The 18,161-nt window shown below is 41.3% G+C and overlaps 1 protein-coding gene across 21 annotated transcripts in view; it reads right to left on the reverse strand.

Annotated features, from left to right (window-relative positions):
- The window catches only part of RBM47 (RNA binding motif protein 47), a 169,718-nt gene that overhangs the window by 69,403 nt on the left and 82,154 nt on the right, over positions 1 to 18,161 (reverse strand). Inside the window, exon 1 of one of the 21 annotated variants that reach the window (XM_069593958.1) lies at positions 10,321 to 10,468. The exons of 17 other annotated variants lie outside the window; for them this stretch is intronic. The gene's annotated coding sequence lies outside the window, so the exon portion shown is untranslated. Of the gene's footprint in view, positions 1 to 9,494; positions 9,667 to 10,320; positions 10,469 to 18,161 lie in introns of those variants that run through there. 3 more of the 21 variants (XM_069593971.1, XM_069593949.1, XM_069593967.1) reach the window with 3 other exon arrangements.

Genomic DNA, 18,161 nt, shown 5'->3' on the forward strand with positions numbered 1-18,161 from the left:
AGTCTGCACCGGGCAGGGAGGGAGGAGGCTACAGAGAGGTGAGCTCTGCAGAGGTGTTTGGTGGCTGCTGGTAGCCAGCAGTGGGTGGCAGGAACTGGAAGGAGAAGGCTTCCTCCAGATCATGGAGGCAGATCGTTCATGAAAAGTGAATTGCAGGCTGGACTTTAGGGGAGGAAGTAGTGGAGGAGAGCTGTGGGCATAGGTAACACCAGTCCCGAACATTCCGAGAAGACTCAGAGGGTTCAAGAGTTTGAAAGCCTTACCAGCAGTGTATAACTGGAAGGTCAAAAACCTTCTTCCCATTGGACCATGTTTCCTGTCTTTGACTTGTGGCTCTGATAGCAGACTTTGAATTTTAGTGATTTTTAGAAACAAGATTTTCGAATGCTGCTTCTGATTACACAAAAAAAATCAGTGTTCACCATGGAAAACACAGAAACCCCCCACCACCCCACCCCTGCCCCACACACATACTCACAGTCTGGGATGGATGATTTCTTATTAAAAGCCATAGAGAAGAAAGAGGATATGAGTTGGAAATATGGATAATTAAATGTAAAATTGTAAATCCATCATGAGTGGGAATTTGGGTGGGAGTTTGGATTCTTCAGTGTTATTCTTCTCTATTCCTCTAGGTTATTTTTTCCAAACAGAGTACCATCCATGGAATTAGATTAAGCATTTCTAGATTAAGATTAAGCATAACTAGATTAAGCATTTCTAAGGTTCCTGATACATACTGCCAAACTGTTTTCCTACGAGGTCATACCAAATATGTTGTCTTTGTGTGGCCACCAGACATGCCTAAGTAAACTGGATTCTCTCATGGAAGGAAAATGGTACATCACTGTTTTAATTTGCAGGTTATTTGTGATACTGACATTCTTCCTTATGGTATACCAGTACTGCTCTATTGTTCCTTTTTCTGTTGTTTGACTTCTCAGATAAGGCCTTCCATGATAAGGCCTTATGAATAGAATAATGAATTAATAAAATTATACTGAATTACTTCTCTGTGTTGCAAATCCTTCCCCACTCAAAATTATCATCATTAACTTAATTTGCTCACATTCCACTCACATTTCTTATTTTGGTCACCACTTTTATGTGACCCGGAAATAGTCCACTTGTGAAATATCTGTAAATGGCAGGTTCTTTACTAAAGAAGAGCTTAGGAAAGGCAAAGGACTGTTAACTTCTGAAGGCAAATTACGAAAATGAAAAAGGTCATTTGCTGTCTTTTTATTTTTCAGAATAAGAAGAGTCCTTAATTTTTATTATGGCAAAGATGAAGAAGAGTTAGACTAAACTTCATAAACCAGGATCCTCTGATATTTTTCTACAGAATAACAGTATAATATATCCAAATCAGTGCTATTTCCTAGAATTAAAAGCAAAACAACGCTTTTCACTGCACACAAACAGCAGAATGCTCCTGGGAAGCATACAGTGTGTGACAGCATCACAGATGAGATAGCAGGAGCATGGAGAAGCTTCTCGAAGTCACAGACTAAATGGAAAAAGGCCCAGGAATAAATCAATTCCATGATTCTGGGTCAGTGTTCTTTCTATACCACCTCACTCCCGCAGAACCTGACATTTTCTATAAAATATATCATTTTAAAATTCCAATGAAAACATCTATTCTTCTGTGTAGCAAATAAAGCCCTCATCATAAAGCTCTCCATGCTCAGATGTTCAGTCGTGTCCAACTCTTTGTGACCCCATGGACTGTAGCCCACCAGGCTCCTCTGTCCATGGGATTTTCCAGGCAAAAATACCGTAATACAAGAATACGGTTTCCATTTCCTTCTCTAGGAGATTTTTCCCACCCAGGGATCATATTATGAATGGGATTATATTCAATCATTTTCAATGTGTGCAGATGCCCATGTGTTTATTAACACCTTCATTATATGATCTTACTTTCCCTGACATATCTATTCAAACAACAGCAGGCTCTGTGCCTATGAACTACTCTAATATTCTTTATTAAAAAATGAAAGAGTAGGCATATCTTACAGCTTTCTTATAAGAAGCCATTTAATTAGAGTAGAATAAAAAGCCTTTGTTTCATTTCTACTCAAAGTTTGCATTTGTGATTGACACAGAGATCAAGCTTGCTTCAACAACGGCAAATTTAAATGGTGAGGTTTCACAATCCTTAAGGGGGAAAAATGTTACACGTGACAATGTTCAACCCATTGAATTCACTACTAAGTAAGAGTCCAATTCCATTCATGTGTGCCAACTTCCTTCCAGGGAATCCTGTTTGAGAGGAAGGCAAACTAAGATCCCCCGTGATGTGCCAGATACTTTTATGGACTTCATGTTACCTCAATTAATCCTGACAGTAACTGCTAATGGTTGGTAAATTTGCTGAAAAAGTAAAACTGCCACACAGAGAAAGCCAGTGCACTGGGAAAAGGAGGGCATTAGGCAACTGGCTGTGCTTAGTCCTTCAGTTGTGTCCGACTCTTTGCGACCCCACAGACTATAGCCTGTCAGCCCTCTGTCCATGGGGACTCTCCAGGCAAGAATACTGGAGTGGGTTGCCATGATCTCCTCCAGGGGCTCTTCTCAATTCAGGGATGGAACCCAAGACTCCCGCACTGCAGGTGGATTCTTTACCATCTGAGCCACTAGGGAAGCTAGCTGGCTCTTATTTTTATCACGAAGGATAACATCAGCAGGAGGTTAACCTCAGGACGGTGTTGTTTTGTTCCCAACTGGCATCTGAGGTATCTTTCTGTCTGATTCATTGTCTTTGAGACCATTCTACCTGCAGCCACATTATAGTTGTCTTAGGTGCTGGAAACCACATGCTTCTATTGCAAGACTTGGTTCTTTGGTGAAGGTAAACAATAACTTTGATGGAGAGAAATAAGCTGTGGCTTTGAACACTTCTTTCCAATTTTCCATCATGGAATTGTTGTTTAGTACACAATAATCTTGAGAATTAGCAAGATCTTGAGAATCACGTGGACCAATCTCCATTCCCAAGAACTAACGTTTCTTCCAGCTTCCCCATCAGGGGTCTCCCAATTTCACTGATGAAGCGAGGATACTCTGCACACAAAACTTGATTGCATGGCAACCTAATCTAGTTTTCTTATAGCTCCAAGAGTTAAAAAACAAAACAAAACAATCTTTTTAAAAATTGAATCTAACCTAGTACCTGTCTTTGTTTAGTTCTAAAGAAAATGCCCGCTTGTCAGAAAGGTATATTGAGATGAGTTAAGACTTGTCAACAGTTTTAGGGCTTCTGCACTTGCCTCACTTGTAATTGAGAAGATGAAAGACATTTTTTTTCTGATGAGAGTCAGGATGGCATGAGGAAACTGAATGAACTTTGGGGTCAAACTAATCTGAGTGTGAAGGCAGATTTCAGCATTTACCAAAAATGTGGCTTTATTCAAGGTTCTTGAGCTTAGTGATTCAGTTTCCCATTTGCAAAAGGGGTTAATGATTCCTAGCCTGCAATTTCAAGAATTGGGGATGATATACATATAGCAGCCAGAGCAATGCCTAGCACATAGTACGTGTACAATTAAATGGTGTGACTTGAGCAGTCATCACAGACCAAAGAATGTCTTGAAAGAGGGCAGATTTTAATGGCTTATGCAATTCACCAAACACTGCTTGGGTGGCCATCTGGGCAGTGGGAAGAGCTGGCACCATGGAAGCAGAAAATCTGAATGTCTCCTCTTTCACTAACTAGGTGTGTGACATTCTCTATTTCAGCTTCCTTATATACAAAACGTGTAGATGTTACATCTCGGAAATTTTTTTTTAAAAGGTAAGTATAAAATTATTTCGGAAAGTATTTTCTTAAGTGTAAAACACAAGATATTGGTCCTGTGATTGTCCATAAAATTAAAAAGAATCATATCAAATCTTTGATGTTCAAACATTCCATATGGAAGGGGCTTTCTACCGTGAAAATAATGATGCCTTTGAAGCAAAGAATCTGGGCATTTCTTGCTTTTTCTAGAAGTGACTCAAAACGCTGGACTGTGACACTCAGGGTATTCTCCTGTCTGTCACTGGGCATACAGGACTGCTTAGCTGTGGCCTCACTGAAATGGTGACCTGATCACACTGATATACCTTCCAATATTAATGCAAAATTAAAAACATAACCTCGTTCATTCCCAACTCGAAAAGAATCTAAAAGGTATATTCTCCCTTTTCTTATTCTGACTAAAGGGCATTCTGAGCAAGTTTCTGGTAACTTTTGAAGAATGGGATTGTGAATGTGTATACTTGTAGGGTGAAAATCAGGAAAGGTACTAAGGAAGAGGAAATTTAGAAATTTTGTTCATTTCCAACATGATCAGTTGAGTCAGAGACTTTGACATATAGACCTTCTGGGAGTTAGAACTTAAAGCACTTCAAACCCCACAATGAAAGATGTGACTTTTGCCTCCCAGGAAATTTCTTGGCAATTCTGACTTGAAATTCATCTACCTTGCTTACAGTGATTGAACATTTCTTTATGCACAGGTATTGAAACCTGATCTTATGGAATTCCCTGGTGGTCTGGTGGTCAATGGACACGAGTTTGAGTAAACTCCGGAAGTTGGTGATGGACAGGGAAGCCTGGCATGCTGCAGTCCATTGGGGTCGCAAAGAGTCGGACATGACTGAGCGGTTGAACTGAACTAGTGGTTAGGATTCAGTGCTTTCACTACTGTGGCTTGGGTGTGGCATGGCCAAAATTTAGAAAAAAAGAAAGAGAAAAAAAAAAAAGGTCAATAGTTTGCTGAATAGATTTTAGATTCAGATATGCATCTGAAAAAAATCATAAGCCACAAAAATTTATTCATAAACAAAAGTCAGAATGAAAAATATAGAAGGGACACTTCTTTTCAAAACAAGAAAAACACTGAAGGGAAAGATAGAGAAATTGAATTAAGAAAAGTCAGGTCAATTGCCAGCTTTCTGACCAGAAATAGGTCTGTGCTACTGTATAAATGCTGAGTCTTTGTTAACGAGATAGCACAGCCTCAAAAGCCACCTAGCATGCTCATTGCCAGGATAGCACTGCTCGCTGCTGTAACCAACAACTTGGGTGTTAAGATCGATTGTGCAGTTAGGAAACTTTTCCCAGGCTCACTTTCCTCTTCTGCAAACGATGGCTGTTACCTCCTAGGGTAATGGTTTCAGTTAAATGAACAGCCCATGCAGAGTACTTAATAAATCCACACCCAGAAGGACTTCTCTTTTTCCGCCTTTTCAAATGATAACATTTCCAACCCACCTTTTATGAGATCATGCAACTTTAAAGGGCTGGCACACATGGAATAATTTTCAGCTCATAGAGTCATGTTTTTAACCTCCCCATGCCAAATTTATTAAACTGCGGTGTATTGTTACAAAGAAATACTATGCATCAGTGAAGGAATACATTACAGCTACACAAATCAACGTTGAGTGAAAGAAGCCAGACACAGAAGAGCACGGATATATGATTCCACTTTTATGAAGTTCAAGAACAGCTAATGTAGGGGCTTCCCTGGTGGCTCAGTGGGAAAGAAAGAATCTGCCTGCCAAAGGAGACATGGGTTTGATCCCTTATCCCAGAAGATCCCACATGTCATGGGGCAACTAAGCCCACGCGCCACAACTATTGAGGCGGTGCTCCGCAAAACGAGAGGCCACAGAGATGAGAAGCCTGTGCATAACTAGAGAGTAGGTCCACACTCGCCGTGACTAGAAAAAGCCCTCGCAGCAACAAAGACCAGCACAGCCGTAAATAGATAAATAAAAATTATTCTAAAGAACAGACAATGTGTGGTGATGGAAGTCAGCATAATGGTTACCTGGAGCAGGGTGGGTGGCTGCCTGGGAGGAGGAGCACAGGGAGCTTTCTGAGACACTGAAAATGCCCCAGACTTTGAACTAAGACTGGTGGTTACACAGCTATATGTAAAAGCTCAAGCTGTATACTTCAGAGTTGTTCATTTGACTGCCTTTATGTTATACTTCAATAAATGAGATTTAAAATAATATTTTTCAAAGCACTTATTTGACTTAAGCTCATCACATTGAAGTTTCTCCCTTAATTGAATATACCCACTTAAGTTAGAAAACTATTACTTTCTTGGAAGAAAATCTTTATGAAATGATTTGTGGTCCTCACTGTCATCTTAAACAAATGTTACTGAGCCCATTTTTCTTGGTGAACCAAGGCTATCTTTAGAAGTTTACATGGTTGAGCTGGGCTGAAATGAAAGGAGGGCTTCAGGGGTCATTGCTTCCAAACTGGGTAACAGTAATTTTTGCCCTTTCCCTGTTATCAGGGGTAATTTTTCATTGTTCCGTGCCTGCCTCTAACCATCCTGGTCCTTATCCTCTGCTTTTATTCATTCACTTATTTGGTACCTGTTTTTAGCATGCCTAATATGTGCTAAGCACTGAACATAGAGTGGTGAATAAGACAGTCACAATTCATGATGTAAGGGGGACTTATTCTTGGGCAGAGGAGGCAAGCATAAAACCAGTGTGATGACTATCTTAAAGGGACAGGAGGACAGGACCTAATTTAGGGGGTTTGGGAAGGTCACCTTGAAGAAGTGACATTTAAGAACTCAGAGGTAAGAACCTAGCCTAGAATGAGATCTTAGTAAGCATTTGTTGAATGAATGGATGATTGATCATTAGCCATCAAAGAAGAGTTTTGATTCATTGTGCATTAAGAAAACAGGAATTCTAAACCAAAAGCGAGTAGGCAGAGTGAGGCCCTGATGGACTTACTGGCTTGAATTTTTTGAATGCTGTGAGGACTGTTTTTTGCCTTACTTAAGACCCTGTGTTACTAGACAAGGATTTTTTTTCCCTTCTTTTTTTTGGCCCCACTGTGGGCACATGGGATCTTAGTTCCGCGATCAGGGATCAAACCTGTGTCCCATTCAGCAGAAGTCTTAACCACTGAACTGCCACGGAAGCCCCAAGTGAAGGATTTTTAATCATTGCTCGACTAACCTATACAAGTTCAGTTTTTACCAAAACAAAGCCAGCCCCAAATAGCCCACATCTTTACGCTGACTCCCCTAGTCTGCCTGACAGTCCTGATCCCAGGTTCCCGTGACTGTGACTTTCCTGGCACAGTCACCCAAAAATCTGGAAAGGTGGGCGTTACTCACCCACACCTTCTCGTGACAGCGCTGTCCAAGCAAGCCAAAACAATCCTGACTCCTTGGGCATTCCTGCATGTTGCAAACTGCCACCTAATTTGGGGGCCAATTACTGTCCCTAGAGATTTCACCTTCATGATATATTACAAACCAAGAGCTTGCTCTCTAAAGGAGAGAAGGAGCAGATGACAAAATCTTTGTGGAGAGACTTTACCCAAATATATGCCTGATAAGGATTTCCCTGTAGCTCAAATGGTAAAGAATCTGCCTGCAATGCAGGAGACTGGGGTTCGATCCCTGGGTCAGGAAGATCCTCTGGTGAAGGGAATGGCTAATCCACTCCAGTATTCTTGCCTGGAGAATCCCATGGACAGAGGAACCTGGCAGGCTACATTCTGTGGGTTTGCAAAGAGTCAGACACAACTGAGCAACTAACACACACATGGCTGATAAAGCCAGCCTGGTACTATTAACATATCCCATGGAATAGCAGCAAAGTTTTAAATGCCAGAGACAGGGGCCAATGTATCCAGAGTATAATTTGACATCTGAGTGGATCCATTAACAAACTGCCCAATAACTGCAAGAACTCCTAACAAGAGATGGAAATGCAGACTTTGTTGATCTTAGTTTCTTACAATTCCATACAGACCTTTGGGACTTCTGATTTAAATAAGCAAACAAAGGAACTGCACTGGGTAGGATTTTCCCAGTGAAATAATGGGAAACAGGGAATGGCAAATATCTGGAAATGATTTATTTTTACACTTCTTTCTAGTCTTCCTGTTCCTCTGATGAAATTTCAGACATAAAACTCTATCCATCTACCCGAGAGACAGTAGAATTAATGCATGAGTTTCTTCACTGGTCAGGATCTATTTTGGATTTCTGCAGTATTAATAACATTGAAGGTCAAAAGTTTGTCAGACCCTTAAGCAATCAAGGTGAGTCTATGAGACAGAGAAGTAAACAGCAGTATTCCTACCTCTGTTTCAAAATTTTAAAAGAGAGATAAGAAAAAGGTAATACACTTGTGGCAAGTTACATAAACTTACAGTGATCGGCGTAGTGAAATGACTCAACGTAAAATTCAGTTTTCTGATACGCATATAAAAACAATCAAATCTGCTATCCCTCGGATGAACTGATGTCTTCGGCCCTTCGAAATTGTAGATTTAGTCCTATTTGCCTAAATACACAAAGCCACAGTGAACTTTTCCCATGAAGGAAGTTTCCTCTAATTTTGAAACCATCATTTATTTCAACCATTTTGCAATGACTGGGAACTTGTCAGAAGAAAGACTCTCAGCTTCTGACTGCTAGCGTCACCGGTGAAAAGAGTACGCTAATAATGTTCCTTCATAATCAGTGCTACAGTCCATGGGTCACAAAGAGCTGGACATGACTGAGCAACTGAACAACAACACGCTTGCAGTTTAATCTTAACTTCAGTACCGTCTTTATGATTAGGTTTCCTGCCATAAAATAAAAACAGACTAAAGATTCCACATGCTTGTTACATTGCAAATACCATCCAGCAACTTCTTTTCCCAGGAACTGGCCATTACAGTCACCTTCTGGAGTTACCCTTTTTCTAGATTTTCCTACCTACTGTTTGAGTTTTAACCACTAATAACACAGCTCCAAGTATCTGTGACCAGGATATCATTATAACACTGGATCAAACGTAAACATTTGATTATGCCTCTAATTTTATCATAGACTCTCATGTTTTCTACAAAGGGGAAAAAAAAAAAGGTAGAATACTTAGCATTCCCAAGAAGCATTGAGTCATTCGTTTCTCCAAAACTATGTATGACCAGGATATAAAGTTATTCCTAGCAACTGTGTTCTAAAAACAAAAATTTAAGGATAGGAAGAGTCTTTCAAGCTGACTTTTCATCCGGGCAAGGAGAGGATAAGAGAGAAAGCTTAAGAGTATTTTCACAAAACCCAAGCCACCATTTAGCAAAAGCTTTTCAGGGAGTGAGTCACGGGGTATAATGAAACGCAAATCACAAGGCTACACGTTGCCTCCTAGGAACACTGCAGCTGGTTCCGAATTCTTTGCTAAAGCAAATGCTAAGTTCTGATCCAGGTCATGGGGAAACCTCCTGCGCAGGTAGATTTTACCTCCTTCTCTGTGACATACACGTCCCTGGACTAAAACCGAAAACAACATTCAACCGAAACTGAAGATTACAATTATCCAGGGACTCCGATCCACAGAAAAATACAGTTTGCAAAGCAATCCTTTGGCCCCTTTCCTCACCATTCCTGCCCCTTCAGCAGAAGGAACACGTATGTAATCTAACATTTTAAACATGTATAAAAACTAAAGTACGAAACGAGTACCTGCCGCACACCTGGAGCTCCCTTTCCCCTGCTGGCTCTCTCCTCCTACACTCTGGCAACGGAATGCCCTTCAAAACCCTGGCTCAGTGCTTTTGGTAAATGTTTCACGAGACACTAAACAGCCTTGTGTCCCACCCTCAGAGCAAACACCATTGAGAGAACACAATATAATGGTCGAAAAGATATCGTGTGATGTGATGTGCAGTAATGCAAATGAACAGGCGGGCTCTATTTCCACACTTCCCCTTAAGGGGGAAAAGAAAATCCCAAACTTCCAAGGCGTAGGGGTGGGCTAGCAGATACAAACTCGGAGTTTTGTGTGTGTGTGTTTTTTTTTAAGCCTCATTATGATAAGCTCATTGTTCTAATCCCCAAGCAAGTCTTGGCTTGTTAAAATGAAAAAGTGTCAAAGGCAAGAGTTAATAGAGGGTAGAGGTCACGAGTGAATCTGTAGAGACTGCCACATCTAAACATGTACCATGTATTTCTAGTTTTCAGAGCAAAGCGGAAGCCAAAAAAAAAGCTTTACAGAAACCATCTTCCACAAAAAATTAAACGTTACTTCCCATTTTCCATACCCTTCAAGTAATTCACAGTTAAAAACCAACTCTGCTCCAAACCAGAAGTTTTGCATTCCATTCAGGTTAACAATTACAACTGGAGGATAACAGAAACTGGCTGGCACTGAATTATTAGCATACCCAAAAGTCAGGTGCCTCTTGGTACCACCAGGGTTAACAAGATAAAGAGAGAGCACCCACGGATCATCCACAGCACACATGAACGTCGATGAAGTCCGGAGCTCCTACGGGCAGCTCGCACTTACCTGTTCTTGGAGCTGAGAAATGAGAAAACAGAATTATCCCGTGACGGTCGAGCCGACTCCATAAAAAGAGACCAAGGCCAAAGAGAGAAGGAATTGACTTTGGCTTTGGAATCTCACACACAGCCAGGTTAGGCAAATAAGAAAACCCATTTTCTAGTCTCCACCCCCACCGGAGTCCCCAGGAATACCTAGAATTCTTCATTTCATACCTTCAGGATATCCAGCGGGGTAGAAAGAAACCTGAACAGGGAAGTGCGATCAAGGCTTTTGGGCACACCGGCTGTGTGACCTTGAGCAAATCGCTTAACCTCTCTGAGCCTGTTTTCCTCACCTATAAAATAAAAATGTCTAAAACCAGGAAAGATTTTCCCAAAGAACTGCCAGCGCTCTTAATCTGAGAGCATAGAAAATGGCATATACACATTTCCAAAGCATTTTCAAGGTAGTTGTCCATTTTTCTCCCCCACCCCTTACCGCTATAGGTCCTGCCTTGTTTTCCTCAGTATTACAGATGCCTCAGGTTAGTGCTGTGACTAATCCACCTCGGGTGGGCATCCTCAGGCTGGTTATCTGCCTTGCAGAGGCGTGGTGAGCGGGCCTCCCGGGCCTCCAGCCCAGGCTGGCAGTGCCTGTGCTTTCCCAGCGTTTCTCCTCTTGAATTCGTCTTGCCCTCTAACACAGATACCTGCATGCCTGCCTCCCTTCCCCTTTCCTTCTCTCTCTTATTTTTTTTTCTCATTTTCTCTTTCCTACACCCCTTTCTATACTTCCTTTTTTGCCCAACTCCTTGACAGAGAGATGATGTGCGTATCAATTACTCCTATCATCCTCTTTCTTCTTTTATTTTATGTGATAAACAAGCTGGCGAGGGAGTGAAACACATGTGTTATCATCCAGATTCGACTGAAGAGAGATCCAGAAAGATTCAACAGCTGGCTCTAGGTCACGAGGCTGAAGCTGGACTTTCCTGACAGGCCAGGGTTTCCCTCCTTCACGGCCAGGACCACCCAATTCCCCACCCTCAGATATGCCTCTTCTCAGAGCCTCAAATTCGCCACATGGTATGACTGAGTCTCCCTGCTAATTCTGGCATATTCTCATCTTCCTCCCTCTGGGCTCATCAAATTCTTATCCTATTTGCGGGGCAAGGGGGGGTCTATCTCACTTGACCCCCACAGCCCACCTCCCCTTCTTTAAGCAAACCGAAGAGGAACAAATCTGCAAAGTGACAAACCCACACAACTGGGGAATAATTATTCACTTCATAGGAGTCTCCTTTCATTAGTACCTCTCTTGGATACCCAAGCCACGTTGTACCACATATCCACATACAAGGCAACCACTTTCTAGACCATAAGAGTAGCCTCCTCTGCATCCTTAGCACGCTGTCCAGTGCTTATGGTTAAGGAACATATTTGAATTCTGAAGAAAAAAAAAGTGTGAAGACAATATCAGAATCCAAAGCAGTGCCTAATGGAGTAAACATGACTCCAGGTATGACTTGAGAGTCTAGGGTTTTGATGTAGTAGCTTTGTTTTGTTCTGTATTCAAAGAGGATGAGAAAAGTGGATTATAAAGACAAGGTGGCAAATAAATTAACCATCAAATCATGCCATGAAACAAGAACTGATGATTAAATGCCAGACAGGGAAGCCTGGCATGCTGCAGTCCATGGGGTCTCAAAGAACTGGACACAAATTAGCAACTGAACAACAATTACCGGTTACCTGATTAACAGTCCTGGTGATGGACAGGGAAGCCTGGCGTGCTGCATTCCAAGGGGTCGCCAAGGGTTGGACAGACTGAGTGACTGAACTGAACTGATCTATAATCTCATTTAATTTAATCCAACAGAGGAGGAGATAGGTTCAGCGAATCTGCCCCAGGGCATGCTCTTTGCTGATATGGGCAGAGCTGAGAATCAGAGCAGATCCAATCCAGTCATTGCTCTTCATCTAATCCACTCTCTTCTGCCACAAGGACCCTGGTTCCAGGGAGGATCTGTTGCTCAAATCCAGAGTCACCTGTGCACGCTTTCTAGGCTCTACAAGAACACATTTGGCCCTGTTCTTCCACTCCTTTTCCTTGGGTTCCCCAATCCTTCTTTTCACCTTTCCACCCCAAGACAATCTGTCCTGTTCACTTTGAAATCTATTGACAGATTCTATTATCGAGGATCTCAGTTAACCACAAAAACTGAGATATGGATAGTATGGATTTCCCCACTTCAAGTAAGCCTTTATGTTCATTTTTTTCCTATGGCCACAAATTTGATATTTGACTTTAAACACTGTGGGCTGTGTTAAAATTCCCCGTGTCAAATATAGTCCTTGGTGTTCTATTGTATTCAAATATTTCATCTCATGCTGCTCAGAGGATAAATGCTTTGTCCCTGAGAAAGAACTGTGCCTTCCAGGCAATATAAATGTTTGATAATAGCATTTTCCCACTTCCAGCCATGCAATTCTAAGTTGGGTTTTGTGCTACTGTTTTGGGTATGCCAGCATGCAGGTGTCCCCCTGGTACTTCTAACTGCCGAGTTCTGTCAGGGCAGAAAAATCAACCTCTCTCTGCCCTTTCACTAGAGTGTCTGTCATTCCAGAGGCCCACCTCTAGCTTAGATATATCTGAATCTAGCATGTATTTTGGAGAAGGCAATGGCACCCCACTCCAGTACTCTTGCCTGGCAAATCCCATGGACAGAGGACCCTGGTGGGCTGCAGTCCATGGGGTTGCGAAGAGTCAGACACGACTGAGCGACTTCACTTTTACTTTTCACTTTCATGCATTGGAGAAGGAAATGGCAACCCACTCCAGTGTTCTTGCCTGGAGAATCCCAGGGACAGGGGAGTCTGATGGGCTGCCGTCTATTGGGTCGCACAGAGTCGGACACGACTGAAGCGACTTAGCAGTAGCAGCATGTATTTGATCTGCAAGATGGTTGCAGATTCTGAAAGGGGTTTTGAGTTCTCTCAGACACCAACGATAAGGAGGAAGCAGCAAGAGGAGAATGTTTTATTTGGAGCGAGGCGAGTAAGTCCTACAGAATCCTGAAGAGGTCTCTACTACCCTGACTCATTCAAGCCCCTTCAGTTTTCTGGAGAGGGCATCTGAGAGCATCCTGAAGGCAGCCTCAGAAACTAACCCAGCCCAGCCTAAATCAAACCCTAAGAAAGGTCCCAACAGTCTCTAGTGTTTTTCCAAACTGCTTAAGGAAGGAGATGTTGGGACAGATAAGGGGAACACATGAAGAATCAACTGTCTTTCACTGGGACAGTAACAGTTTCACTGGGACCAGAAGGTTCTCAAAGTGAGGTCCCTGGATCCCCTGGGAGACCCTTTCAGAGGTCTGCAAAGTCAAAACAATTTTCATAATAATACTGACATTTCTGTATTTTTCCACTGTGTTGACCTTTGCACCAATGATGAAAAGGCAGCAGAGGGTTACACTGCTGTTACCTCAGCACAAAAGAAGACAGTGGCACCAATTTGCACTAGTAATCATAGCATTTTTCTATTAGCAGGCACTAGAAGTTGTCTTTATTATTTTTTTGAATGTACTTGAAGCAGGGAAACATTAATTCCATCATCTAACACATCTTGACTCTTGAGCATACATCTTTTTAAATATTCTGTGTGATGAAATGGGAAGCATGCACGAAACACGCTTGCTGCATACTTAATCATGACTATAGACTCAAGAAAAGCCGAGTGTGTGACAGTTACAGGGGAGCTACAGCTGCTTCTGGCACAGAACACTATTTTCACTTGAAAGAATAACTGAAGCTAAACTATGGTTATCCGGATTCTGGGTATCTGGTAGATACTTTCTGGAGAAACAAATGAAATGTGCCTGTCTCTTCAGAGAACACAACTAATGGTATTTGTCTCCAATTATAAAATCGGAGCTTTCAAGCAAAAGTTAAACTTTTGAAGAACTTACATTCACCACCATGAGCTTAATAGTTGGTCATAATTAAATGCTTTTCTGATGAAATTAGTTGTGATACTAGTAAATGTGATTTTTAAAAATATTATATAATGAAATGTGTCAATATTTCAATGATCTTCACAACTCAGTAAACCAGTATTTTCCAAATGACCAATTCACAATGTTACAGAATCACACATAGTAAAAGACCCATTCATAGTACAAGTAAACCAGTGGATTTTAACATGAGTATAAAAATTTCACTGATATGGTTTCAGATTCCATACTACAACTAATCTTTAAGAAACTATCTCTTATAGAGTTTGGCTTTAATAGCAAAGAAGAATGTTTTCAACTCTCTGAAAAGTATATCAAAATACCCCTCTCTTTTCCAACTACATATCTTTGTGAAGCCGAGTATTCTTTATTTACTTCAATAAAAATAATGTATTTCACCAGATGGAAGGCAGAAACAGATATAAGAATATAGTTGACTTCTATCAAGCTGGTAATTATTTGCAAAAATATAATGTGCTTTCTATCATCTATTTTTTTGGAAATATAGTTTTTCATACAATGTTACTTATGTTAACATAAGAAATTCCAATTATTTTTGAAGTGCTTAATAAATATTTTTAATTTCTTAGTTTGAATTTCTAATGTGATAAATAGTTACAGATACAACCCACATAAACAAGAGCACTTTGGGTTCCTTAATAATTCTTAAGAATGTAAAGACAGGGTTGCCAGATTCAGCAAATAAAAATGCAAATCAGAGTTAATTTCTGTTAATTTTTATTTTATATTGAAGAATAGCTGATTAACACTGTTGTGTTAGTTAAATTTGAATTTCAGATAAACAACAAATAATATTTTAGTTTAAGTATCCATGAAACTTTTGGGACATATTTATACTAAAAAAAATTACTTTATTATTTATCTGAAGTTTTTATCTGAGTATCCTTTATTTTATTTGTCTATTAAGATGTTCTGAGCCCAGAACGTTTGAGAAAAGCTGCAGTAGACCATGCCCTGCACACATGTGCTTACACACTAACATGTATTTAACACCCACTGTGTATCATACCCAGCACTAAATTCTTGACAAATACTACCTCTTCAGTCATCTCCAAAACCGTATATGGCAAGTATTATTGAGATCCCTAGTTAAGTAAAACTAGTTATTGGTGGAAGGCAAGACTGGAACCCACTCACTCAGACACCAAAATCTCAACTTGTAACCATTAGGGTTACACTGAAGTCTAATGGAGAATCCCAAAGATGATGGGTTTTTCTGAATATCTGTATCTCCAAATTTTAGCAAATTGATTTCTTTTCTCCTTTGTCTCACAGCTGTGTATATGTTCTTCTCTCAGAAAGGATGGAAGCCAAGGCTGCGTGTCAGGAAATTCTATCCAGAACTGGCTGTGAGTATTTGACTCAGAGCAAACTTTCCTAATGGATGCTTCCCTGGGCATGACAACTGCCTTTTTCCAGGCTGGGAATTCTAGAATGGAGCAGTGGTACACAGGCACTGCTCGTTACTATTAATTGGAAGCTGCTGGGAGCTTGGTGCTGGACTAGAATCATCCTTGAGGACTGGTAATTTCTCCAAATGAATCTGTACCAACTGAAGCAAATGCAACTATTGTTTTAAGTGAGCCAAGGTCCGATTTTTCGTATGATCATGACCCAGGCTACTGGATATATTTAATGAGCCAAGGTTTGACAGTAAACAAACTATCATTTTTTATGTTACAGATGGCAGCATGGGTATATACTCACTGCACCTCAAGATCTGCAAATACAAAAATGAATTTGCTTGCAGACAACTCAGACCTCCCCCCGCCTGCCCCCAATCACCCAGGTGGCGCCATGGTAAAGAACCACCTGCCTATGTAAGAGATGTGGGTTCAATCCCTGGGTCGGGAAGAACCCCTGGAGTAAGGCATGGCAATGCATTCCAGTATTCTTGCCTGGAGAATTCCCATGGGCAGAGGAGCCTGGAAGGCTGCAGTCCATTGGGTCAAAAGAGAGTCAGACATAACGTAGTGACTTAGCATGCGTGCCCTAGTCACCTTTCTTCTCCTCCAGTTTCAAGAGTATGTCCCCTGTCAGCTAGACACAGAGGAGGGGCTACACAAGTCTAGACTGCACAGAAAGGGGAAGGCCCCCAAGGCACCGAAAAGAACCAGGTTTGATCCCTGTGTTTGTATTTACTTTATCCAGGCTGCCTGTACGATGAGGACAGCAATATTCACCTGGCAAGCTACAGCCCATAGGGTCGCAAAGAGTCGGACACCACTGAGTAACTAACTACTACTACTACTATGCATAATGAAGTGTAGAAAGCAAGAAAACAAGCAAGGCAGGTAGAGAGAGACAGAGAGAGATACTAGTCTTTCAGACAGGAAAATTCTTTAACAAAGGGAAGATTTACCTTTCAGATCTTTTGTTTTGTAAATCTGGATTTTTATTAGATGTGAGGCACACCAGATTATATTAAAGGAGGTTGTGTATACAGAAGGGTGATAGAACTTTGAAAATTAGCCTGGAGGAGAGAATGGGACAAAAGGAGAAGAAAAAAAAAAAGTGTAGATCTGAACGATTTTCCAGGCAAGAATACTGGAAAGTGAAAGTGAAGTCCTTTAGTCGTGACTCTTTGCCACCCCATGGACTGTAGCCTACCAGGCTCCTCCCTCCATAGGATTCTCCAGGCAAGAGTACTGGAGTGGGGTGCCATTTCCTTCTCCAGGGGATCTTCCCCTCCCAGGGTCTCTCACACTGCAGGCAAACTCTTTACTGACTAAGCAACCAGGGAAATTGGCCACAGGACTGGAAAAGGTCAGTTTTCATTCCAATTCCAAAGAAAGGCAATGCCAAAGAATGCTCAAACTACCGCACTATTGGACTCATCTCACACACCAGTAAAGTAATGCTCAAAATTCTCCAAGCCAGGCTTCAGCAATATGTGAACCGTGAACTTCCAGATGTTCAAGCTGGTTTTAGAAAAGGCAGAGAGAGGAACCAGAGATCAAATTGCTAACATCTGCTGGATCATCAAAAAAGCAAGAGAGTTCCAGAAAAACATCTATTTCTGCTTTATTGACTACGCCAAAGCCTTTGCCTGTGTAGATCACAATAAACTGTGGAAAATTCTGAAAGAGATGGGAATACCAGACCACTTGACCTGCCTCTTCAGAAATCTGTATGCAGGTCAGAAAGCAACAGGTAGAACGGGACATGGAACAACAGACTGCTTCCAAATAGGAAAAGGAGTCCATCAAGACTGTATATTGTCACCCTGCTTATTTAACTTATATGCAGAGTACATCGTGAGAAATGCTGGGCTGGATGAAGCACAAGCTGGAATCAAGATTGCCAGCGAAGTATCAATAACCTCAGATATGCAGATGACAGCACCCTATAGCAGGAAGTGACGAACTAAAAGAGCCTCTTGATGAAAGTCAAAGAGGAGAGTGAAAAAGTTGGCTTAAAGCTCAACATTCAGAATACTAAGATCACAGCATCTGGTCCCATCACTTCATGGCAAATAGATGGGGAAACAGTGGAAACAGTGACAGACTTTATTTTGGGGGGCTTCAAAATCACTGCAGACAGTGATTGCAGCCATGAAATTAAAAGAAGCTTACTTCTTGGAAGGAAAGTTATGACCAATCTAGACAGCATAGTAAAAAGCAGAGACATTACTTTGCCGACTAAGGTCCGTCTAGACAAGGCTATGGTTTTTTCAGTAGTCACGTATGGATGTGAGAGTTGGTCTATAAAGAAAGCTGAGCGCCGAAGAATTGATGCTTTTGAACTGTGGTGTTGGAGAAGACTCTTGAAAGTCCCTTGGACTGCAAGGAGATCCAACCAGTCCATCCTAAATGAAATCAGTCCTGAATAT

This window comes from Ovis canadensis, chromosome 6 (genome assembly GCF_042477335.2).
Source record: "Ovis canadensis isolate MfBH-ARS-UI-01 breed Bighorn chromosome 6, ARS-UI_OviCan_v2, whole genome shotgun sequence".
Classification (NCBI taxonomy): Eukaryota; Metazoa; Chordata; class Mammalia; order Artiodactyla; family Bovidae; genus Ovis; species Ovis canadensis.